Source organism: Taudactylus pleione, unplaced genomic scaffold (genome assembly GCF_031769625.1).
Source record: "Taudactylus pleione unplaced genomic scaffold, aTauple2 ptg000726l, whole genome shotgun sequence".
Classification (NCBI taxonomy): domain Eukaryota; kingdom Metazoa; phylum Chordata; class Amphibia; order Anura; family Myobatrachidae; genus Taudactylus; species Taudactylus pleione.
In genome coordinates, this window is record NW_028285128.1 from 2,581,446 (window position 1) to 2,586,567 (window position 5,122).

At 45.0% G+C, this 5,122-nt stretch overlaps 1 protein-coding gene across 1 annotated transcript in view; it reads right to left on the minus strand.

Annotated features, from left to right (window-relative positions):
• KCTD17 (potassium channel tetramerization domain containing 17) overlaps nt 1-5,122 on the minus strand; it is a 95,020-nt gene that overhangs the window by 87,527 nt on the left and 2,371 nt on the right. The gene's annotated exons all lie outside the window — the stretch shown is intronic.

Consider the following 5,122-nt stretch of genomic DNA (forward strand, 5'->3'; position numbering starts at 1 on the left):
GCTCATATATTGTGTATTACAAGGGGTTCCAAACAGGAGCAGAACTATAGGAGACAATGGAGGCACCTCCTCCATTGCCCATAATATATTCATCCCACTTAGGACTGTAACTATGTACCTGGTGTGTACCGTCACGGCCGCCCCAATACAGTGGCAAACTCAGGATTTCCAGAAGGGGGTTTCCAAATGCTTAATTTTAGAGTGAGTGTAGCCTGTCAATGAAGAGGGCAGAATTAGTACTTAACCAGCTTTAATAAGCGTCTTACATTGTGTGTAATAATTCCAACATATACAGGACCAGTGATCAGAGTAAGCCATTAGATGCAGCAGTAGGGCCATCTTGCCTGAGCTGAATGTATTTATTTTAGATGTGGGCACTATTCCAGACTATTGGAGTAAGTCCGGGAGCCTGGAGGAGCAGCAGAAGAACCTAGCACTGCCCTGGAAATATATGTACATATTGGGCTCTATAGCAGTGCATCTCTAACAGTGCATGTTTTCCAGATCTTCTAGTTGGTGCACAGGTTATTTATTACTGGCTGATACATGTTAATAGATCCACAGGTAGTGCTAATTATTTCATTTGTGATACTGAGAGGAACATGCAGCAATAGTAACAGTCTATTATATTACTATTTCTATTGTGGTCACTGTGTGGACTGGGGAGGGGGGTTTCCAGGCAGACGGAACCCCCCCCTGCGTTTGCCTATGCAATACATGGCACCTCTTCCCGGCACCTGAGAATCTCCGTGTCAGACCATCAGATGCCGTCTCTGTCTATATATGGATGGTCCCTACTCATTGTTGTCGCTGCTCCTCAGCAGCTTCTTATGTCAGTGTGACATGTCCGGTGTCCCCCTCACTCACAACTCTCCATCTCACTCCTCCCTGGCGGCAGCCCTAGCCTCAGACTTGTGCAGCAGTCCTGGCGCACACCCTCAACCAACAACTCCCTGTCCCACTCCTCCCTAGTGACAGCCCTAGCCGCGGACCCATGAAACAGTTCTGGTGCCCCCCTCACCCACAACTCCCCATCCCACGCTTGTCTGGAGAAGGAAAGGTGAGCGCTACCATCAGTCCTGTGTCATGCCAACAGTAAATCATCCTGAGACCATTCATGTGTGGGGTTACTTCTCAGCCAATGGAGTGGGATCACTCACAACTTTGCCTAAGAACACAGCCATGAATAAAGAATTTTGAGTCCATGGCCAGGAAACTCCCCAGACCTTAATCCCATTGAGAACTTCTGGTCAATCCTCTAGAAGCGGGTGGACAATCAAAAACCCACAAATTCTGACAAACTCCAAGCAGGGGTGTATCTAGTGATCCAAGCGCCCCTGGCAATGTAATGGACTGGCGCCGCCCCCTATGCAGTGCCCTCAATAGTAATCCCCTATTAGTAATCCCCCCAATGCTGCATTGCCCCCAGTAGTAGCCCCCCCTATACAGTGCCCCCAGTAGTAGCCCCCCTTTACAGTGCCCCTAGTAGTAGTCCCCCCATACAGTGCCCCCCAGTAGTAGACCCCAGTAGTAGTCCCCCCCTATACAGTGCCCCCAGTAGTAGTCCCCCCTATATAATGCCCCCAGTAGTGGTCACCCCCCTAAATTGCCCCCAGTATTTGCCACCCCTATACAGTGCCCCCAGTAGTGGCCACCCATCCCGTAAATTGCCCCTAGTAGTGGCCACCCCTATACAGTGCTCCTAGTAGCGGCCACCCCCATAAATTGCCCCCAGTAGTGGCCACTCCTATACAGTGCCCCCAGTAATGGGCACCCCCCATAAAGTGCCCCCAGTAGCGGCCGCCCCCTATTTCAGTGCCCCCCCTGTAGTGCCAGGCTTACAAACACACACACACACACACACAAAGAACAAAAAAAAAACTTACCTGATCCTCGCTCCTGACGCGACCGCCGCTGTCTGCTTCTGAGTCCCGGCCGCTCCTGCATGGAGAGACGTCATGACGTATGATGTCTCTCCCATCACATGCTGCGGGGGGAGACGGCACACGGAGCTCATTAGTGAGCTCCAGCCAGCTCCCTCGTGGACAATGGAAGAGTCTGTCTGACTCTTATTAGCTGGCTGCTATTACAAACACACGGCCGCCACTGGCGGCTGTGTGTTTGTAAACGGTGTAGGGCAGACCGCTCTCACTGTGGTCTGCCCTACACTTGTGGGGCCGAGGGACTTGTCCACCCCTTGGCTACGGGTGGCACTGATGGATGGCGCCCCCCCTTTGGTCGGTGCCCCTGGCGAGTGCCATCCTGGCCAATGGGTAGATACGCCCCTGACTCCAAGCAATGATTAGGCAAGAATGGGCGGCCATCAGTCAGTATGTGGCAGAGAAGTAGATTGACAGCATTCCAGGGCGAATTGCAGAGGTCTTGAAAAAGAAGAGTCAACACTGCAAATATTGACTCTTTGCATAAACTTTAAGTAATTGTTAATAAAGCCTTTGACACTTATGAAATGCTTGTGATTGTACTTCAGTAAACCATAGTAACATGACAAACAGGTCTAACAACACTGAAGCAGCAAACTTTGTGAAAACCAATACTTGTGCCATTCTCAAAACTTTTGGCCATGGCTGTACATACATACCAGCTACATAATGGGGCTAAGGTGCAATCAGGGACATTGATAGACTCTTCAGGGAGTCAGGGAGATTGATGCTATTTCAGGGAGTGTCCCTGGAAATCAGGGAGAGTTGGCAAGTATGCACCGGCCCTCATGTTCAGCCATAAATAGGGGTTTTCTACAACTTTTCACCTACTCAGAGAGTGGTGAAAACTTTTTGCGGCAAATGCTGTGGAGAATTCACACCCGCAAAAAGTCGTGGCTAATAGGATTGCGTGGCAAGTACAAATTCACACGATAAGCCGTTTTTTGCAGAAAAGCATCTTATCGTGGCTAATTGAATTCCAGCCTTAGTGGTAAATGTTCAATCCTAATCCTATATAGGTGTATGAGCTTTATTTATTTGCTAGCCCATAGACAGGATTGAAGATGTTTGTCAGCAACCTTCAGGGAAATCCCCCTTAGTTTTGTGCCTATTTTAATGACACTTGTATATCGGCATATCAAATGTCTCTTTATGCAAAAACATCCTTAAATGCCACAATAAGATTATTCAGATTTTTCTTTTATTAATCATTAAATATATTTTTTTCTTTCTCTATTTCCAAATGGTCAGTAAACCACTTTTAACCTCAATTCATTATTTCAGCCATACTCCCCAGCTGTCCTAATTGCAGCAAATGTTGCTGACAAATGTCACAGATAAGTTTTTGAAGATGTTTCTCTCTAAAGGTGCCTACGCACTTGGCGATGTGCTCACGATCTGACATCGTGTACGATTTCCCTTGAACTCTCCCCCCCAGCAGTCCTGCACACGATTTGCTGTAAAAAGTGTCCAATGTGACAAACGATCTATCGTGCATCCTTAACTTTTTCCAGTGCATCGTGTCTCAGATTGGCAAATCTGCCCTACAGCACGGCAGATCTGTAGATGCTATGTACGACCTGCGAGGATGTGCATCGACATCGTGATCGTGAGTGGACACTCAATATTTGGGCATATTTTACACGATTTGTCATCATGATGCGTCAGAATCGGGCAAGTCATGTAAAATATCGCTAAGTGTTAAGGCACCTTAACTGCCACATTCCTGAATCAACAATTGCGCCAAAATAGGCCCTGAAGTTTCTCTGTTTTGGCTTGAGCAGAGCCGGACTACCAGCAGGGCTCCGGAGAAAACAGATATTTTTAGTATAGATGGAGATTTTTCACATTTACTAAAAAGTTAATGTCAGGCATTATAAGTCTGATGGCAGAAAAGCTCCCAGGATATCGGTGGACTCTGACATAGATGGTGATCTGGGAGGTGCATAAGTAAAAAATGTAGCATTGCTGGGGTGTTTAAAGTTTGCATCCAATTAGGAATTAGTGGCAGAGGTAAGGAGGTCATATGCATAATGTTTGTTCAAACACTTTTTGGCTGCGTGGACTCCCTACCACCCTGATTCCGTTTTGTTTCTTGGCTGTGGTTTTCATGGTCTTGACTGAGTTGAGTTAAAGCGTAACCTATCACTCTACTTCCAGCTACTCACTGATTTGGACTCTTATAGAGCCTGTCTCCCAGCAAGAGCTTAATAATACATTTGCATGGAAAAGTTAAATTTTCACATATCGAATTTAGGCGTAAAATATTTATCACATCCACATTAAAAGTGCAGATTGTGATGAATATGCCCCTAAATATTTTAGCTATCTTCCTTGGGACAGTTCATTCTGTTCTAAGGGTGTTATGGCATGGCACATCCCTCCAGGAACAGTGTGCTGTTGAAAATTGGGCCTAGTAACCCCTGCTGTGTCTCATTCCTTGGCCATGGTGCTTCTACAGCAGTTTCCCCCCAAATCTCTCATCACTACTCTTTAACCTTGGATACAGCTTATTGGGGTATCTAACAATAGAGACAAGACTGTGGGGGTAAGGCTGATTTGCCTGCACTGTTTATGGGCTTTGGGCTCACACATGCACATTGGAAGCCATTTAGGTAACATCATTTTAACAAAATTTGAAACTAAAAATTATTTGAAAAATGTAAAAATATAAAAAAAAAAATGCTTTATTCAAGATGAAGTGGCCATGTCAGACTGTGGGGTTTTTTAGTGTTGGGAGGTATATAGCGATGTTACTGCAGGTGGTTAACCTTTGATGTACAGAGTATAAATAAATATATTTCAGGATATATTTATAAAGTGGTGGCTTATGTAAGCAGATATTATTAATTATTTAGGCATTTCCCGCTGGGTTGGAGCTGAAAATTTAAAACAGCACTCACATTCAGAGTAAATCACACCGAGCGTTACACTGAATGTGAGTGCCACTTTAAATTTTCAGTTCCAACCCTAAATAAATAATAATAATGAAGCTATACATGATAAGGCTTTTGATTATATTATTTTTCCTTGTACATATTTGCCCACTAAATACTTTGTTCAAAGTGAATGAGTTATTAAATGCACATGAAGATGATTGAGAAACTGAATTGGATTAAACAAGTCTGTTCCTTATTTAGAGTTTAAGTCAACAATGATTGCCTATTGCAAGGAAATAAAAG